Source organism: Apodemus sylvaticus, chromosome 15 (assembly GCF_947179515.1).
Source record: "Apodemus sylvaticus chromosome 15, mApoSyl1.1, whole genome shotgun sequence".
NCBI lineage: Eukaryota > Metazoa > Chordata > Mammalia > Rodentia > Muridae > Apodemus > Apodemus sylvaticus.
In genome coordinates, this window is record NC_067486.1 from 17,361,081 (window position 1) to 17,383,571 (window position 22,491).

The following is a 22,491-nucleotide window of genomic DNA, read 5'->3' on the forward strand; positions in this document are numbered from 1 at the left end:
GCCTCTACTTTTTCAAAACCAAGTGCTAAATAAATAATATATAAAATGTCAGTCATATTCATGTCAAGATAATATTCTTCCTCTAAGTTTTCTAAATGCAGTTGTCTCTTTTTCATGGATGCTGTTTTTTTATACTCATTATTAGACATGTCACTCCCATGCTCCAGCACTGTTACAATAATAGATTCCTGTTTTTCTTTTAAAACCTTCTGAAAGAAGTAGGACTTGTGACATCACTGTGTATTGAATGAATAATTCATGTAGGTTGATATGAAAGTAAAATAACCATTTGCCTAAAAATTTTGTGAGTTCATTGTTTCTAATTGCTGAGTAGTATTCCATTGTAAAAATATACCACATTTTCTGTATCCATTCCTTCTTTGAGGGGCATCTGGGTTCTTTCCAGCTTCTGGCTATTATAAATAAGGCTGCTATGAGCATAATGGAGCATGTGTCTTTATTGCGTGCTGGGGAATCCTTTGGGTATATGCCCAGGAGAGGTATAGCAGGGTCCTCCAGAAGAGTGATGTCCAGTTTTCTGAGGAACTCCAGACTGATTTCCACAGTGGTTGTACCATCTTACAGTCCCACCAGCAGTGGAGGAGTGTTCCTCTTTCTCCACATCCTCGCCAACACCTGCTGTCAGAATACACATGGAATGCAATCTCTGATAAGTGGATATTAATTAGCCCAGAAGCCCTGAATACCCAAGGCACAAATTGCATAACAAATGACTCCCATGAAGAAGTATGGAGAGGGTCCTGATCCTGGAAAGGATTGATCTAGCATTGGAAGGGAATATAAGGACAGAGAAAAAGGAGGGAGGTGATTGGAGAAGGGATGGAGAGAAGAAGGTTTATGGGACATATGGGGAGGGGGGATCCGGGAAAGGGAATTTGGAATGTAAACAAAGAATATAGAAAATAAAAATATTTAAAAAAAAGAAAGTAAAATAAGCACTGAGCCCGTGAGATGAGTTGATAGGTAAAGCCTTTGGCCTCAAGCCTGATGACTTCATATTCATAGATCTCTGCACCCAAAATTAAGGAACAAAATAACTTATTTCTGAAAGTTTTCTCAAGACTTCCACATATGTGTGGTCTGGAACTACTGTCCCCACCCATAAATGAAAATAACAATAATAAAATTCTAAAGAAAATTTTAAGAGAAAATGTATTTAAGTTTCTTGATACTGAGTATCAGAGTTTTTAGTTATGGATAGCTTTTGTGAAAAAAAAGATGTTATCAGAATTTTTATGACCTTACATAAACATGTAGTACTTATATATTAGAGAATATATACATAAAACAAAATTCACATATGTATATATCATATGTATATAATTATTTATAGCATAGATACATTTTGTACTGATAAATATGTTTATATATATATATATATATATACATACACATTCATATATACATAGATGTAGCATGTAGGTGTTTATCCATATATTTATGATATATAGTGAGCTTACAAATTCAAATAATTTTGGTTATTCACTGAATTATGTCACCTTTCTTACAAGAATAAGTAATATTCTGGGTACTTAGAATGTTACTTGATTGAAAAACAGAACATGGTTTCTTTAATTTAATTAAGATATAATTATATCATCATCCTTTTTCTCTTTTCCCACTTTCACATCTACTCCACAGGCCATTCCTCTCTCCAGATTTTATGGTCTCTTCTTCTTTAGCCATAGTTGTTAAATATAAATAAAAATAAATAAACATGTAAATGCAACTTACTGAATTCACATATTACATCCCTGTGATTGTTTCAAGGGTTGGCTACTACATATTACATAACCAATCAGGGGCTCATCACCAAAGAAGACTAATTATTCCTCTTTCAGAAACTCGCCATTGCTTATAGTTCCTCTCATAGGGGTCAGACCTTTGTGAGACTTTTCTTATCTACACAGGGATATCAGTTGTTGGAAAAGATCTGATCAAGTGTTGTTTAGGCAGTAATGTTGAAATTCTATGCGTGTGACTTGCCTATCATGGCTAGAAGACACAATCTTGCAGCAGACCTATGGCATTCTATGTCTAACAATATTCATCACCTCTTCCTTAAGATGCTGTGAGTCTTGAGTGAAGGAGAGTCTAAACAACAAGCCTAAAAATAGGTCTTTTCAGAATCTATCACGTTAAAATGTCTTGTGATTTGGATGTATGCAAACAGAAAATGACAAGTAGCTTCATAAAAGAAGAAAGTTGAGAGATAATAGCATATACATACACCATGAAACTGATAACACCGCACAAAGCTCCCATATGACTGATTCATCTCTAACTGTAAAAGTGGATATACCGGTTTGAATAAGAATGGCTCAGTACATTCATACATTGGTTTCCAGTTGCTGAATAGTTTAAGAAAGATTAGGAGGTATGGCCTGGTGGGAGAAGGTGTTTCACTTGGGGGGTGAGCTTTGAGGTCTCATGCCAGACAGACCAAGTCTTCTTCTTTCTTTGCTTCAGCATGCTGACAACATGGAAGTTCTCACCTACTCTTCCAGCACCACAAATACCTGCCTGTGGACATGCTTCCTGGCATGAGGATCATGGGATCATCCTCCGAAACTTTAAGCAAGTTCCAAGTTAGATGCTTTTCTTTAATAAGTTACCTTAGTCCTAGTGTCTTTTTCTAGAAAAGTAACTAAGGGACATAGGTGCCAGCAAACACCAGAAAGGGAAGTTGGAAAGGAAAATTTTTTCCTACGCCATCAAATTTAGCAGCAAACCAAACAATACCATTGGTTTCAATAATAATAAAAACTTTCATTGCAAACCACCAAATTTTAGTATTCTAGTAATGCTCCCTGGGAAACTAATGTACTTTATAAGGTATAAGAAAATATACCTGTAACTAAAAAAAAATGCTGCATTGAATTATTTTCAGTAATTGAGGCTTTACTTGTTTTAAGCCCTTGAATACAGAAGTAGGGTAGTGGTTATATATCAATGTGAAACTAATGTTTAACATCATGTATGTCAAAATCAAATTTTAATATTTTCCAAAAATTCTAAAATTATGAATATAAATCACCAGCTAACCACCTTAATCATGACAAATGAATTGTGATAATATAGAAACTCCAAAGGTTATTGCAACTTTAATACTGGAAAACCATCATAGGAGAAATGAGAATTTGCTAACGAAAAATAATATAATTTAAGAAGACAAAAGTTATTACATTGGGAAGTGGGAAAGTCCCTATTGTAGGGTATTGGAATAATATATAGAATCATGACTAATTCCAAATGTCATATTGTACCTTAATTTATGAAGTTCTTAGGTTTTCTTAGAGAAGCTGCATTGTATAAAGTAAACAAAAATTAGCATTAGCTAAAATTTTCCATTTTATTATTAACATGGGAATACGTAAAATTGTTAAAAATTTTTTTTTTAGTTCAGGATCGATGACAATGTCATAATCCCACAGATCAAGAATACATTATTAATTTCACTTAACCAATTTTTTTCTGATTATTCAAGGTTCAAGATTCCTGGATATAGTCCTTCAAAAGGAAATACATACTATGTTCTAAGAACTACTACATGTCAGACAGGTTCAAATAAGTCGCATCTTACATGCAAATTATTTTGATATAAATAGGGGATAATGAATAAGTAACAATTACAAATGTAATTCAGAATTTAGGAGTTGGCCCAGTGGGAAAATAGTTTGCTGTGCAGCCATGAGAACCTGATTTAATTAATAGCACTTACTTCAAAAGCCAGATGTGGGCCGGTGTCCCTGTAATTCCAGTGCTTAGAGGGAGAAACAAACGGGATTGGGAACCTTAGACAGTCATTGAACCCTGGGATCGAAGCTACTTTACAATAATTCCATGGAGACTAAGAGAGACTCACTACTTGAATCAAACTCTGACCTCCATGTGTGCACACCCTCATACATATGTACTTATATGATCACTTATATCCCAAGAACACACACACACATGAAACATGCCCGCACACAGAAAGTAATAAATAATTCATTTAGGTGTAAGTAAGTACTGGACAGAAATGAAAGATATATATCACCAAATAATTAGTCCTTGTCACTGTGTTGAGCAGTAGGACAGCAGGGCACAATGGATTGTTGCACGGAGTATACCTATATGGAAATTTCACGCTGTACTTCATTCATAGATGTTCATAGTTATTATTTCTCAATTAAAGAAGTTGTAACTTGCTTTAATAAAGACCATACATCCAAGGGTTTTTCCAGCAGAGAGGTCTAAAACATGAAAAAACAGGTTGTCTTTTGTCTTTGAGCATTTGTCCTTGCTGCTGCGGAGTATCAGTGAAGTCTCTACAGTGACAACTCATTGGAAAGGGTTGCAATAATAAATAAAGGTTGAAAATAACGCAATTTTTGCTTTACCTAAAGCACTCATTAATAGCAATTCAAAATATCAATTTTGAAAATATGATTAAAAATTTAAAAACATACTTTGAAGTTGGAATTGTTTTGAGGTGCAGTAACGTTTTTAAAATGCAACTGTTGACATTTAGTCTTGGTTTTATCTCTGGAAGCTTGGAAGCATTTCTTACTTTCCTATCAGCTCAGCAGTCCCTTTATAAATGGATACAATTTTAAAAGAGACTCCAAAGGCGATGTTACATTAGTGTATTTTCACATGCTACAATGAGATTTTAGCTTACTGCCTCATTTTGAAAAAAAAAATCATCCTAAGAATATCTTAATGGTACCCTGGTATTGTTTAGTAAAATTAAAGTGCCATCTGTGTCCAGGCAATTTCTCAGAATTAAGTAGATAAGTAAACTTGGACCAGACATTTAAAATCAAGGGTTTTACATATTCTTTTGATGAGTTGTAATTAGCAAGAGAAGAGTAATTGTTTACAAAGAGTGGGCACAACTAATGGAAGAAGTGAGAAAATTTGCCTTGGTTTCTTGAAGAAAACTGTGTTTGTGCCTCTCTATGATGATACTGACTCTGATTTGCTGTCTCAGTCTGTCTGTCTCTGTCTCTGTTTCGTCTCTCTCTCTATATATATATATATGTGTGTGTGTGTGTGTGTGTGTGTGTGAGTGTGTGTGTGTGTGTGTGTGTGTGTGTGTGTGTGTAAAACAATAATAATCAAGGAAGCCAGGAGGTAGTGGCACAAGACTTTAATCTAAACACACCTGGGAGGCGGAGATAGATAGATTAGATAGATCTATGAATTCAGGACCATTAGGGTCTACAGAGTGAGTTCTAGGACAACTAGTGCTACACAGTGAAACTCTGTCAAAAAAACAACATAAAAAGAAAGACTGACACACATACAGTAGAGGACTGCAGGGTCTGTGTTCATTCAGAGATGATGCACCTAATCCTCAAGAGACTAGAAGCCCCAGGGAGTTTAGAGGTCAGGTAGGGAGAGGGATGGGGACATCCACATGGAGACATGAAGGCGGTGAGGAGGTACAGGATGTGGAACAGTCAGAGGGTGGACAGGGGTGGGAGAAAATAAAATATTGGGTGTAAAAATAAACAAACAGATAAATAAATAAATAAATAAATAAATAAATAAATAAATAGACTGAAAATCATCATCATCATCATCAAAGAAGAGGCTTTCGATTTCAGAATAAGGGGCGCATGAGGGGTGAAGCAGAAGGTAGGAGTTGGAGGGATGAAACATGGGAGGCAGCAGCAGAGAAGAGGGGAAGAGGTGTAATTAATTTTTAGTACACAAAAAGAAATAGTAAGCTGTTGAAGACAGAAGCTGGCCCCAATCCCCGACAAAATTACATGGTCTAAATTGCAGCAAGGAGTGTGGAGATGACTCAGCACATAAAGTATGCACCTCAGAATGCACATCACTGTACCAGGTATAGCCTATGATCAAAATCACAGTACTGTGAATGCATTATAGGGTGCTCATTGCCCAGTCTAGCTTATCAATTTATTTATACATTTTTATGTTATTATGTGGCTTTTCTTTTCTTTTTTTAATTTTATTTAGTCTTTTTTACAGTCCAGATTTTATCTCCCTCCTAGTCCACCCTATGATTGTTCCATATCACATACCTTGCCCCCACTTTCCATGATGATATCCCTACCTCCCCACCTCAGACCCCACCAGACCTCCCCACTTCTCTGACTGAGTCCAGACCCAGGAGTCCTCTCTTGTATATGTTTTGGGGGTCTCATCAGCTGCTGTATGCTGCATGGTTGGTGGTCCAGTGTCTGAGAGACTTCAGGGTTCCAGGTTAGTTGAGACTGCTGGTCTTCCTACAGGGTCTCCCTCCTCCTCAGCTTCTTCCAGCTTTTCCCTAATTCAACCACAGGAGTCAGCAGCTTCTGTCCATTGGTTGAGTGTAAGTATCTGCATCTGACTATTTCAGCTACTAGTTGGGTCTTTCGGAGGGCAGTAATGATAAGCCCCTTTTGTGAATGCTCCACAGCCTCAGTAATAGTGTCAGGCCCTAGGTACTCCCCTTGAGCTGGATCCCACTTTGGGCCTCTTGCTGGACCTTCTTTTCCTCAGACACCTCTCTATTTTCATCCCTGCAGTTCTTTCAAACAGGAATAATTATGGAGCAGAGGTTTTGACTGTGGGATTGGCAACCCTATCCCTCACTTGATGCCCTGTCTTTATACTGGAGTTGGGCTCTACAAGTTCCCAATTGCAGTTATCATCTGACCTCAGAAAATCACACCTCCCTAAACAACCACCCACCCCTACACACACACACAATTACATGCACTGTGTACTCAGAAAATTCTCAGAAGAATAGAATTATAATAGAATTTTAAATGGATCCAAGCAGCCAATGACAAAAAATGGAGAAGATGTAGTGACAGTAACCCCTCATTTAATAGTGGTAGCACTGCAAATTGGTATGAGCACTTGGGAAATCATGGTGGAGAATTCCCAAAATAAAGCTAAAAATAAATAAATAAAAATAAATCTACCATATGACCCATATGTTCTCAAGGTATATCTAAAGGACTTAACATCTATTCCACAGATATTGTGCCACCATTTTCAGTGTTGCTCTAGTCATAGTAGCTAGGAAATAGAAGAAACCTAAACATCCTTCAACGATGAGTATATAATGAAGATGTCCCCCATGCACAATATGAGACATTGTTCAGCCTGAGAGAAAAGTGAAATCATTAAGTTTAAAGTTACATAGATGGAATAGAAGCGATTATGTTGAGTAAGGTAACCCAGATCCAGAAATACAAATGCAACATGTTCTCATATGTCTGAAGATCTTACTTCCAATTCTTCCAATTTGAGTTTGTAACTTAGATTAGCTACAGAAACTAGGCAAATAAAAAGACACCATTGTGGAAAGTGTGGGGGAAAACAGAGTGATGAAGAGGAGAGTAAAGTATTCTGAAAGAGGAGATGATAGAAATGTGATGAGAGCTTTAATTAAGGATGGGAGAGTGAGATAAATACAGAAGGAGAGAATATAAATGAAGAGTAAGGATGTCTGAAAAAGTCATAAAACATCCATACTACTAACTAGATTGTTAATGAATCTTCCAAGAAATATCTGTAATACATGTAATTCTTTAGATATGATACATCTACATACATACAATCTACAAACAGACATATAAAATATACATGCATGTGTAGTTTTCTAGGTATATGTACACATACATATACCTAGTGTTTAAATAATGTCCTATCTGGGCTGACAGTACTTCCTCCAAGAACCACAGGATGTCTAAGAAAATCGTCAACAACTTCATGAGATACATTCTTACGAGTTGTTTCTAAGGGTTCTCCAAGAGATTCTCAAACATCATAGGCTATTGCAACTGCCCTTGTTTGGTTGCCAGAGGTGACTCCCTCCACTGAAGATACCAGGCACTTCAGATACAGTAAGCAGAAGACCCTGAACTGTACCTGATTTGAAAGCCTTTGGTTTTTATTTTGTTTGTTTTGTTTTACTGACTAGGTTTTACTTACTAGGTTTCATAGTGGAGAAGGTACCATACAAGCTTCTAGAAATTAGAGACAGCCAGCATTCATACCCACATATGCTTATTAATAACAATAGTGATTAGCATAGAGTGAAAATCTTAAAATTTTAATACTGTATCTCCTTCTGTGGGTATTCTGTACCTTTTCTAGGAAGGACCAGAATGTCCATACTTTGTTCTTCCTTCTTCTTGGGCATCATTTGATATGTCAGTTGTGTCTTGGGTATTCTGAGCTTCTGGGCTAATATCCACTTATCAGTGACTGCATTCCATGTGTGTTCTTTTGTGACTGGGTTACCTTAGGATGATATTTTCCAGTTCTACCCATTTGCATAAGAATTTCATTAATTCATTGTTTTTAATAGCTGAGTAGTATTCCATTGTGTAAATAGACCACATCACTGTATCCATTCCTCCCTCGAGGGACATCTGGGTTCTTTCTAGCTTCTGGCTATTATAAATAGGGCTGCTATGAACATATTAGAACATGTGTTCTTATTACATGCTGGCGAATCCTCCGGGTATAAGCTCAGGAGTGGTATAACAGGGTCCTCCGGAAGTATCATGCCCACTTTTCTGAGGTAAGGCCAGACTGATTTCCAGGGTGGTTGTACCAGCTTGCTATCCCACCAGCAGTGGAAGAATGTTCCTCTTTCTCCACATCCTCACCAATACCTGCTGTCTCCTGAGTTTTTGATCTTAGCCATTCTGACTGGTGTGAGGTGAAATCGGAGGGAAAGACTATCCAGAGACTACCCAACCTAGTGATCCATCCCATATACAGTTACAAAACCTAGACACTATTATTGATGTCCATAAGTACTTGCTGACTGTAACTGGATAGAGCTGTCACCTGGGAGGCGCTGATAGTGCATATCAAATACAGAGGGGGACACTCTCAGCCAGCCATTGAACTGAGCACAGGGTCCCCAATGGGGGAGCTAGAGAAAGGACCCAAGGAGCTAAAGGAGTTTGCAGAGCCATAGAAGGAACAATGACATGAGCCACCCAGTACTCCCAGAGCTCCCAGGGACAAAAGCAGCAACCAGATAGTACACATGGTGTTACCTATGGCCCCAGACACATAGGCAGTAGAGGATGACCTTGTTGGACATCAACTGGAGTAGAAGCCCCTGGTCATGGAATGGCTCGATGCAGCAGGGGAATACCAGGACAGGGAAGTGGGAGAGGGTTGATTGGGGAACAGGGGGAGGGGAAATGGCTTATGGGACTTACGGGGTTGGGGAAGCAGGAATGGGGAAGTCATTTGAATGTAAATAAAAATAATTTAATGCTGATGCATATACCTTGGTCATAACCAAGATCTCTCCATTAGACTAAATGACTGCACAAACTGAAAGAAAGTATGTCTGATACTTGGAATCTAGTAAATTACTCAGGATTAGTGTAGTCATAGATCCTGGAAGAGAACCTGAAACTGCCTCTTTACTAAGCCAGCACAATCCCCAACTATATTCTAAATATTATCATTATACTAACAGGTAAATGTAAATTTTATCAAGAAAAATTCTCTTTGAAACATATGGAGAACTTTGCAGAATACTACATTTGATTAACTTCTATGCCAAACATTTGGGCATAAGTAGAAGTAGCGGAAAGATTAAAAGAGTACATAAAGCAGGAGTATGCTGGGATATTGGGTTTCTAATATATACCAGAGAAGCTATTCCCATGAGGTTTCACTAGCATGGCTGTATAAACATAACCTGGATAAGAACACCACCAACAGACATGCTAACATGTAATGGGATAGTTCACAGTCCTCAATCCTAGACAAAGAACTATTGGCAAATAAGTGGTGCTGTTATCAGTAAAAGTTTTCTTCCTCATGATAAACACATCAATTAGTTATTTAATCTCAAATGCTCAACCCTGGAACCATATACTTATGAATAATATTATACTGACAGGGAAAGATTTTTAATAATATATCAACAGATTAAAAAAAAGTAAAGCAAGATACAAGAGATGGGTTTGAGGGGAAAATAGAAGAGAGAATTCATGTAATTATATCCACAAAACTAGACCCTGTGAATTATTGTCATTAAAATATAAGATTGAAGACTTCATTGCAGTAGGTAGAATACATTATAAAGGTAGAGATAGGAGAGGTATTGTTAAGGTAGGTTAGGCTTTATCTCAGCATGTGTTCTGCCTATCCTTAAACCCTGATTAAATATAACACATATGATATCCTGCTATCTTTAACATGAGACATTCGCTAGCTTATGAGTTATATTCTCATTAAGAAAAAAATATGAAAGTGGGCCAAACTTTCAGAAGTATGAACAGATTTCAAACAGAAAGCAAAACTATGAAGAGAATAATTGGTTAATTTTAGAGTTATTATATTTGTGGATCATTTACAAACTTCACAGTCAATTTATAATTGAATAACAGCCATTGCTAAGGTCAAAAGAAATGAAAGACAAGTTGGGGAGGGAAAAAAGAAAAAGGAAGAGGAAGGGAAAGGGAGGAGGAGAAAGAAGGGCAGGGAGAGAAGAGATAAGAGGAGAGGAGAGAAGAGGAGAGGAGACAAGAGAAGAAAAACATCACCAACCAAAAATAAGTTTATGTATAGTAATTGGATATAATCTCTGTTAAAATATGACACTTCTGCACAGGTGTCTAGTTCTAATTCAATAATGGATTTGTTTCTCTTTTTTCTTTCTTTCTTAGGGGGGTTGTATATATATACATATAATATATTTGATGCTGAATAAAAGTTAAGGTGAAGAATACCTCTTCCATTTCAAATATCAAATCTAAGTCTATAAAAGTTCATACCAGCAGTCCTCTGTTGTATATGTATCTGGGGCCTAGGACTAGCTAGTGTATCCTCACTGGATAGTGGCTCAGTGTCTGAGAGATCTCAGTGGTTGGATTAGTTGAGAATGATGATTTTCCTATGGGGGTGCCCTCTCCCTCAGCTTCTTCTGAGTCAGAGGTTTGACTGTGGGATGGCAACCCCATACCTCCACTTCATGCCCTGTATATCTACTAGAGATGGACTCTACAAGTTCCCTCTCCCCACTGTTGGGCATTCTTCTAAGGTCCTTTGAGTCCTGAGAGTCTTTTACCTCACAGGTCTCTGGTATATTCTAGAGGGTCCCCTGCCTCTCACCCCCTGACTCCGGAGGTTGCATATTTTCATTTTTTTGTTGGCTCTTGGGGCTTCTTTACAGTTCCCACCACCAATACCCGATCATGTTCCCCTTTTTCTCTCTCCATTTCCTTTCTTACCCATTCCTCTCCCTCTCTCTCTGCCCTAATCCTTGATTGCTTTCTTCTCCCTCCAAAGTGGGATTGAAGCATCCTCACTTGGGCCCTTCAGCATGTTAAACTTGTTGAGTTCTGTGGATTGTATCCTGGGTATTATGTACATTCTGACTAATTTCCACTTACTAGTGAGAACATACCATGAATTTCCTTTTGGGTCTTAGTTATCTCACTCAGGATGATATTTTTCTAGCTCCATCTATTTGCCTGCAAAACTCATGATGTCCTAGTTCTTAATAGGGGAATAGTATTCCATTGTATAAATCAACCACATTTTTTGTATCCATTCTTCCATTGTGGGACACCTGGGTTGTTTTTAGCTTCTGGCTATCACAGAGAAGGGTTTCTATTCCTGCACAAACATCATGACCAAAAGCAAGTTGTCGAGGAAAGGGTTTATTGAGCTTACACTTCCACACACTTATTCATCACCAAAGGAAGACAGGACTGGAACTCAAGCAGGTCAGGAAGCAGGAGCTGATGCAGAGGCCATGGGGGTGGTGGTGGTGGTGTTACTTACTGGCTTGCTTCCTCTGGCTTGCTCAGCCTGCCCTCTTATAGAATCCAAGAATACCAGCCCAGATATGGTACCACCCACAAGGGGCCCTCTCCCTTGATCACTAATTGAGAAAATTCCCCACAGCTGGATCACATGGAGGCACTTCCCCAACTGAAGCTCATTTCTCTCTGATAACCCCAGCCTGTGTCCATTTGACACATAAAACCAGCCAGTAAAATTGACCCCTTGTCAACTTGACACACAAACACATCACTATTAAACCTCAACACTTACTTTCTTATTCATCCCCAATAACTTTAAAAGTTCTACCATCGTTACATATCAAAAGTTCAATTTTTTAAAAAATATCCCTTATCTTTTAAAATTCATTCTTTTAAAAATTCAAAGTCTCTTAACTGTGGGCACCATTAAAATACTTTCTTCCTTCAAGAGGGAAAAACATTAGGGCTCAGTCACAATCAAAAGCAAAACTCAAACTCCAATGGTTCAATATCTGTTATCCAACTCAAGATCTTCCGGGCTCCTCCAAGGGCTTGGGTCACCTCTCCAGCCCTGCCCTTTGTAGCACACAGCTTGTCTTCTAGGCTCCAGCTGCCTGTACTTCACTCCTGCTGCTGTTCTTGGTGGCCATCGCATGGCATTGCCATCTCCAAAACACTGCTGACTTCTGCTGTAACTAAGCTTCACCAATAGCCTCTCATAGGCTCTTTTCATGGTGCCAAGCCTCATCTCCTTTGCATGACCACTTCAGTCCTGTGCCATCAATCGCAACTGAGGTTGTAGCTTCACCAATGGCCTTCCACTGCCTCTCACAGTGCCAAGCCTCAGCTGGTCTTTGTGACCCCTTGATGCCTTCAAAACCAGTACCACCTGGGTAACTCTTACACAGTAGTACTAAGTCCACCCACCTCACAAAGTACAACCATGGTTATCTCTGGAACACAGGCTCTGTGCTCTCAGAAAACACTTCCTAGAAGTTTTCACCTCATGATACTAGTATCTTCTTTTTTTTTTTTTTTTTTGAGTATACCAATTTTTTTATTCGATATATTTTTTATTTACATTTCAAATGATTTCCCCTTTTCTAGCTCCCCACTCCCTGAAAGTCCCATAAGCCCCCTTTTCTCCCCCTGTCCTCCCACCCACCTCTTCCCACTTCCCCATTTGGTTTTGCCCTATACTGCTTCACTGAGTCTTTCCAGAACAAGGGGCCACTCCTCCGTTCTTCTTGTACCTCATTTGATGTGTGGATTATGTTTTGGGTATTCCAGTTTTCTAGGTTAATATCTACTTATTAGTGAGTGCATACCATGATTCACCTTTTGAGTCTGGGTTACCTCACTTAGTATGATATTCTCCAGCTCCATCCATTTGCCTAAGAATTTCATGAATTCATTGTTTCTAATGGCTGAATAGTACTCCATTGTGTAGATATACCACATTTTTGCATCCACTCTTTTGTTGAGGGATACCTGGGTTCTTTCCAGCTTCTGGCAATTATAAATAGGGCTGCTATGAACATACTGGAACATGTATCCTTATTACATGTTGGGGAATCTTCTCAGTATATGCCCAGGAGTGGTATAGCAGGATCTTCTGCAAGTGAGGTGCCCAGTTTTCGGAGGAACCGCCAGACTGATTTCCAGAGTGGTTGTACCAATTTGCAACCCCACCAGCAGTGGAGGAGTGTTCCTCTTTCTCCACACCCTTTCCAACACCTGCTGTCTCCTGAATTTTTAATCTTAGCCATGCTTAAAGTCTTGGAAAGAACGGGAATTCAAGGCCCATACCTAAACATAGTAAAAGCAATATACAGCAAACCGGTAGCCAGCATCAAACTAAATGGAGAGAAACTTGAATCAATCCCACTAAAATCAGGGACTAGACAGGGCTGCCCCCTCTCTCCTTATCTTTTCAATATTGTACTTGAGGTACTAGCTCGGGCAATTCGACAACATAAGGAGGTCAAAGGGATACAAATTGGAAAGGAAGAAGTCAAACTATCATTATTTGCAGATGACATGATAGTCTACCTAAGTGACCCAATAAACTCCACTAGAGAACTCCTACAGCTGATAAACAACTTCAGCAAAGTGGCAGGTTATAAAATCAACTCAAGCAAATCAGTGACCTTCCTATACTCAAAGGATAAGCAGGCTGAGAAAGAAATTAGGGAAATGACCCCCTTCACAATAGCCACAAACAGTATAAAGTATCTTGGGGTGACTCTTACCAAACATGTGAAAGATCTGTATGACAAGAACTTCAAGACTCTGAAGAAGGAATTGGAAGAAGACCTCAAAAAATGGGAAAACCTCCCATGCTCATGGATCGCCAGAATCAATATAGTTAAAATGGCCATTTTGCCAAAAGCAATATACAGATTCAATGCAATACCCATCAAAATCCCAACTCAATTCTTCACAGAGTTAGAAAAAGCAATTAACAAATTCATCTGGAATAACAAAAAACCCAGGATAGCTAAAACTATTCTCAGCAACAAAAGAAATTCTGGGGGAATCAGTATCCCTGACCTCAAGCAATACTACAGAGCAATAGTGTTAAAAACTGCATGGTATTGGTACAGTGACAGGCAGGAGGATCAATGGAACAGGATTGAAGATCCAGAAATGAACCCACACACCTATGGCCACTTGATCCTCGACAAAGGGGCTGAAAACATCCAATGGAAAAAAGATAGCCTTTTCAACAAATGGTGCTGGTTCAACTGGAGGTCAGCATGCAGAAGAATGCGAATTGATCCATCTTTATTGCTTTGTACTAAGCTCAAATCCAAATGGATCAAGGACCTCCACATAAAGCCAGACACTCTGAAGCTAATAGAAAAGAAACTGGGGAAGACCCTTGAGGACATTGGTACAGGGAGAAAATTTCTGAACAGAACACCAATAGCGTATGCTCTAAGATCAAGAATTGACAAATGGGACCTCATAAAATTACAAAGTTTCTGTACGGCAAAGGACACCATCAAAAGGACAAATCGGCAACCAACAAATTGGGAAAAGATCTTCACCAATCCTACATCAGATAGAGGGCTAATATCCAATATATATAAAGAACTTAAGAAGTTAGACTCCAGAAAACCAAACAACCCTATTAAAAAATGGGGTACAGAATTAAACAGGGAATTCTCACCTGAAGAACTTCGGATGGCAGAGAAGCATCTTAAAAAATGCTCAACTTCATTAGTCATTAGGGAAATGCAAATCAAAACAACCCTGAGATTTCACCTTACACCAGTCAGAATGGCTAAGATTAAAAATTCAGGAGACAGCAGGTGTTGGAGAGGATGTGGAGAAAGAGGAACACTCCTCCACTGCTGGTGGGGTTGCAAATTGGTACAACCACTCTGGAAATCAGTCTGGCGGTTCCTCTGAAAACTGGGCACCTCACTTCCAGAAGATCCTGCTATACCACTCCTGGGCATATACCCAGAGGATTCCTCACCATGTAATAAGGATACATGCTCTACTATGTTCATAGCAGCCCTATTTATAATTGCCAGATGCTGGAAAGGACCCAGGTATCCCTCAACAGAAGAGTGGATGCAAAAAATGTGGTATATCTACACAATGGAGTACTATTTAGCCATTAGAAACAATGAATTCATGAAATTCTTAGGCAAATGGATGGAGCTAGAAAACATCATACTAAGTGAGGTAACCCAGACTCAAAAGGTGACTCATGGTATGCATTCACTAATAAGTGGATATTAACCTAGAAAACTGGAATACCCCAAACATAATCCATACATCAAATGAGGTACAAGAAGAAAGGAGGAGTGGCCCCTTGTTCTAGAAAGATTCAGTGAAGAAGTATAGGGCAAAACCAGAACGGGGAAGTGGGAAGGGGTGGGTGGGAGGACAGGGGGAGAAAAGGGGGCTTATGGAACTTTCGGGGAGTGGGGGACTAGAAAAGGGGAAATCATTTGAAATGTAAATAAAAAATATATCGAATAAAAAAAATAATGAAAAAAAAAAGAAAGAAAATTCCCTCCCCATACCTTGTGTCAATGAGTTCAAGGATCTTTCTCAGTTTCTCTTCTATTAGATTCAGTGTATCAGATTTTGTATTAATGTCCTTGATCCACTCCCACTTGAGCTTTGTGCAAGTTGGCAAATACGGATCTATTTTCATCATTCTATATACAAACTGCCAGTTAGACCAGCACCATTTATTGAAGGTGCTTTTTACCCCCTTCCACTATATATTTTTGGCTTCTTTGTCCAAGATCAAGTGACCACAAGCATGTGGTATCCATAGGCAGAGGACTGCCTGGTCGGGCTTCAGTGAGTGAAGAAGTGCCTAGCCCTCCAGAGTCTTGTCTCTGCAGGAAGTGAGGAGGCTTGGCAGGGGCATGAGGCTAGAGTAGTAGAGACATCTTTTTGGTGACAGGTGGGAGGAGAAATGGGTTGAGGAACTGTTGGTGGGTGGACCTGGAGGAGAATAACAACTGGACTCTAAAAAATAAAAGTAATAAAAATAGACAGATAAATAGATAGATAGATAGATAGATAGATAGATAGATAGATAGATAAAGTTCATACACTTGTGTAGTCTTGTGCATGCTTAATTTTTGGTGTTTTATTTGTAATATTTTTATTTATAAAGTTTAAGGAATATATACCAAGGGGGAAAGTCATGTATCATCACTGGAAATTAAACTGTGCTAAAAGTCCTTATTTTCTTTGCTGAACCACTTAAAAAATGTGTTGAGCTTCACTATCTGCAAAATTATTGTTGAATTTCTGTAACCATTGCTTATACTTTTAAAAGGAAAAGAATCAAGCCTGTGTATCACCCCACTTTCACATTAATGCTAGGAGAGTTTGAAGTTGGAACTTCTCTATAATTCTTTATTTTAATGCACCAATATTGTTCTGAGTGCATCATTTTAGGAGACATCATTGGACCATTAATTTTTTACAGAGTCCTATATTACCATATTTGTTGCCATGAAATTCAAACCAATGTAGCTTGGAAATAAAAATTACTTCCTGGCAAAAAAATAATAATAAGGAACATTGTACTTAGAAATTGCTCCTTCTTCATTCTAGAGACTGTTAATGCTAGTGCCTTTGTAATTGTAACAAAATTATAAAAAGATATTTGACCTCAATATTGAATCTTACTGAGTTCTCAGTTAACTTAGATTAATATGTTTTAATGAATCATTTTTAAAGTAATAAAAATTGTTTTCATGTCTGTATACAAATTCACAAAAATACATATACACATAATGTAAGTTTTGATAATTAAAGCTGATTTTATTTGCTAGGAAGGAATCATCAAAAATGAACAACAAGGACAGGTATGAGCTAGTCTATAGCATTCCTATTTGTACAAGATCATTCCAGTTGATACATATGTCCTAAAGGTTAGATATCTTTTGAAATATTTGACTTACTTTGTTATGTATATGTAAGTTTTCTGTCTATGAATATGAATGATGGTAGCCAGGGAGGCAAGAGACATTGGATTCCCCTGCACTGGAATATTGGTATCTAAACTCGGAATGTGTACAGGATCAGTACAGCCCATATTCTTCATCATAGAAGCATTTTTCCAAATTCCATAAACAGTATCTCAACTGAAGTTATGACATGCACTAAGTATCACAGAGTTGCCAATATAATTTGCAGCGTATGAACAATATGAAAACAACAGAATACATTGTATCCTATCCTACATATGAAACATATGGTAACTATTACACAGAGACTATAAAACAATACTAGTAACTGAACATACTATAAGGAATTGTGTTTTATTAGTAGATCAGTTTATAAACTTCTTCATTATAGAGAGTTCACAATGTTTGAATTTGAAGCATATAACTTAGCACTTTTAGAGGAATAGAATGTATTATTAAAGGATTTTTAGCATATTTATTTTATATTACTATGCATATTAAAGTGTAACCATGTAGAACAATAATCAATAGCATGGTGGAATTCATATTTTTAATTCATGCTAGGCTGCCTGGAAATGGTTTATATTTAATATTGCATAGAAGTTAATAATGGATGATATGCATAAATATGTTCATCTGGGAATTATATTTAGCTAGAGCTTGAATTTCAACACAATCAAGCAGCTTAACTTTGAAAATGTATAAATCTCTAAGGATTTTGCAAAGAGATATCTAACCAACACCCTTCTTATAAGAGCTGTGTGGGAATAAAAAAGACAGTTAAGAGTCTAAAAAATGGCTCAGTCCTGCTATTACACTCTGTTCTTTCTTCCCTTATCTCATTTAAAATTCACCATTGTACTGAATCTCACTCATTATTTTTCTTTTTCTCTAATTTTTATTATTTTATTTATATACATTGCAGTTGTTGCCCCCCTTCTTGGTTTCTTATCCCACAGTTCTTCATACCATTCCTCTACCCCCTTTCCTCCAAAAGAGCACTCCCGCCCCAGACCAGACCACCCTCTTCCCTGGGGTCTCAAGTCTCTTGAGGATTAAGCATATCTTCTCCCACTAAGGCCAGACCAGGCAGGCCTTTTCTACTCTGCCTCAAACTGTCCTCTAAATGCTCCTGGTTTATGACTCAGTCTCTGGGAATTCCCTGGGATCTGGGTAAATTGAGACTGCTGACCTTCCAATAGGGTTGCTTTCCTCATCAGCTTCTTCAGTCCTTCCCCTAATTCAACCATAGTAGTCCCTGACTTCAGTTCAGTGGTTGGATGTAAATATCTGCTTTGGTCTCAGTCAGCTGCTGGTGGGGACTCTCAGAGGACAGGGTTGCCAGGCTCCCATCTATAAACACATCATAGCATCAGTAAGAGTGTCAGGCTTTGGTGACCTCCCATAAGGTGGATCCAAATTTGGGATGATCATTGGACCAGTCATTAGACCACCTTTCCTTGGCCCTGCAGTTCTCTGATACAGGAACAGTTCTGGATCAGAAATTTTGACTTGAGGTTAACTACTCTGTTCCTATCTATCTACAGGAGATGCACTCTTCGAGTTCCCTTTCCCCAGTGTTGGGCATTTTGGCAAAGGTCACCGCCATTGAGTCTTTAGTCTCTCACCTCTCAGGTCTCTGATACTTTCTAGAGGAACGCCCTTGTCCCTTCTGCTACTTATCTCCATTCATTCTCTTGGCTCTATGGGCTTCTCTCCTGCACTCTTCCCCAATACCTAATTCTGTTCTCATTTTCTCTTCTCAGTCCCCTCTCCCACCTAGGTCCCTCCCTCCCTCTGCATCCCATGATTATTTTTCGTCCTTCTAAGTGAAATTGAAACATCCTCATTTATGCCTTTCTACTTGTTATACTTCTTATGGTATGTGGCTTGTATTCTACATATTCTGTACTTTTTGGCTAATATCCACCAATCAGTGAGTACATGCTATGTATATCCTTTTGGGTCTTGATTACCTCACTCAGGATGGTACTTTCTAGTTCTATCCATTTGCCTGAAAAATTCATGATATCCTAGTTTTTAATAGCCAAATAGTATTTTATTGAATAAATGAATGACTTGCCCTTGAGGTATGATGTGGGCATCTTTTGGATACATGTGCAATGGTAGTATAGCTGGGTCTTCAGATAGAACTGGTTCCAATTTTCTGAGGAATCTCCAGATTGATTTCCAGAGTGGTTGTACTAGCTTGCAATCCCACCAGCAATGGAGGAGTGTTCATTTTTCTCCACATCATCGCCAACATGTGCTGTCACCTGAGTTTTTGATCTTAGCCATTCTGAAAGATGTTAGGTGGGATCTCTGGATCATTTTGATTTGCATTTCTCTGATGACTAAGGACTTTGAATGTTTCTTTAAGTGCTTCTTAGTCATTTGAGATTCTTCTGTTGTGAATTCTCTGTATAGCTCTTTACCCCTATTTTTTAATTGGGTTATTTGGTTTTTTGGGTGTTAGCTTCTTGAGTTTTTATATATTTTGAATATTAGCTCTCTATTGGATGTAGGGTTAGTGAGGACTTTTCCTGATCTGTGGGTTACCAATTTGTCCTATTGATGGTATATTTTGGCTTACAGAAGATTTCCATTCCATGAGGTCTCATTTATTGATAATTGATCGTAGAGCCTGAGCCATTGGTGTTCTGTTGAGGAAATTTCTCTCTGTGACAATGAGTTTGAGGCTCTTCCTCACTTTCTCTGCTACTATATTCAGTATATTTGGTTTTATGTTGAGGTCCTTGATCCACGTCGACTTGAGCCTTGTGCAAGATGACAAACAGGGATCTATTTTTATTCTCCTACATATAGACTGCCAGTTAGACTAGTATCATTTATTGAAGATGCTTTCTTTTTCCACTGTATGTTTTTGGTTTCTTTGACAAAGATCAAAGTGTCCATAGGTGTGTGGGTTTACTTCTGGGTCTTGGAGTCTATTCCATGGATATAGACCTGTCTGTCTCTGTACTGATATTGTGTAGTTTTTATCACTATTGCTTTGTTGTAGAGCTTGAGGTCAGAGACGGTGATTCTCTGGGAAGTTCTTTTTTGTTGAGAATTGTTTTGGCTATCCTGGTTTTTCTCTTTTTCCATATAAAGTTGAGAATTGTTCTTTCCATGTCTGTGAAGAATTGTGTTGGAATTTTGATGGAGATTGCATTGAATCTGTAAATCCTACCAATCAGTCCATGAGCATGTGAGATGTTTATATCTTCTGAGGGTTTGTTCAGGCATTATCTCTGTGTTATCTAGGATAATCCTGAACTTGTGGCTGCCCTACCAATTGTGCCTTAGCCTGCCAATTGTTTTGATCACAAGGAAAGCCGTAGCCTGGAGAAGTTTATATTTTAGTAACATATGAATTGCTTCTGTTTTGTTAACTAGAAAAAAAGAAAGAAAGAAAGAAAGAAAGAAAGAAAGAAAACTTTAAAAAATTATAAGTACGCAAATTCAACCAGATTGTGAGAAAAGTTTCTTAGAACATTTTTGAAAGCATAACTAAAGAGTGAATCAGTTTTTTTTTCATTTAATAATGTCAATGCATTTAGTCACCCTCTACATAAATACATGCAGAGAAATGCATGTCACTACATACATGGCACCTGTGTTCACTTTTATCCAAGTTATCCTTTCAAAGTTATCCCTTTTTTTCAGCTCTAACTCTGTGTTTCAGCATTGACTCACATTATGTAATTGACTAGGAATGTGTGGTTTTCACAATGAAAAACTTGACAAAATTTTAATTATCTTATTTGATTTGAGTGCCACCATAGTTAATTCCCTTCTTGCCTGATATGAAGCTAAGATTTGTTTAACTCCCCACACACTTTGGATATTTCATTATAGATTTCGACACCATATTGTTCTTGATTCTCCTGAGCTCAAGCTTGATTTACTTCACTGCAACCAGAGATGATAATTTACATTTAAATTTGTTATTTTTTATCCTTTTATGGAGACCTTGTATTTTTCATTAGCTTAATAATGGCATTATGTTTAAATCAATGAGTGATTTATTTAGTTGAGGTTCTCAATTAATCCTAGTGATTATGTTGATATTTCATGATTATTTCTAACAAGGAAGAAAGCCATATATCTCCCCAATAATATCATCAGTTTGAAAGTGTTCAATTATGAATATAAAGCCAAAGTGTTTAATTAAATATCAAACATTCACTATCAATCTATTAAAGAATTCTGTCTTTAAATTAGCTTCCACAAAATTCAAAGTGTGCATGCAATATTTATACTGCAGTATTGCCACAAACTTCACCCTGAAGTTATGTTAAAGAGCATGTCTCCTTTTAATATTCACAGGGCTAAAGCAAATTTGATTTCTTGAAGGATGGGAGAATGACTTCAGCTGAATGCACACGGTGACCTCAAAACCTGAGTTTGATAGGGTCTCCAAGTAATTATTTTGCTTTAGTTACAGAAATTGTTCATTTCAATTAGTCGCTCATTTTCTCTTTTCTTGTATTGTTATCTCATTAACGGCCTTCAACTCTGACCATAGAATTTCGTTAGTCAGAAATTTCCCTGTTACTTCCAGGACAATGTGTACGGAGCGGGTCTCAAAAGTTACCAGCTATACAGTCTAGTCTCTGCTTCCCTGCTTCCTACTATCCTAACAAAATGCATGCAAGGGTCATCATAGAAGAATGTTTTCCTTCGTTCCCTTTGTGTGTGTGTGTGTATGTGTGTGTGTGTGTGTGTGTGTGTGTATGTGTGTGTGTGTGTTAGGTAATGAGGCAAAGCTCTGAGTAACTAATGGGAAAGTCTAACGGATTGAGGCTTCAACACCAACTCCTCCAACAACCTTCCCTTACAACTCAAAGATACCTGTCCTTTATTTTAAGTCTCACAATGATTACAACATACCATTCAGGTGCTAGTCATATATCCTTAAGCACATTGTTCCTTTTCTTGATATTTTCTCCATAAATCTGAGTTATGGTAATGCTTGATTATCTAATTTTTAAATCGAAATCCAGCTTGAAAAGAATTTCCCTTACTTGCTTTCCCTCAAAATGCTGTGAATTTAGCCAAATTTTTACTCATTGTGATGGAAATAAAAGTGACTTCAATCAACATTTTCTGGTTTAACATACATGCATACATACATTGAGTAATTTGTACATTTTTAATAATAATTGCTAATTTTTTTGAGTTGGTCCTATACATGCTGAAAAAATCTAAAAATTAGACTTTTGTTTTCTTGATAATTGTATTTAAATAAATAGGGT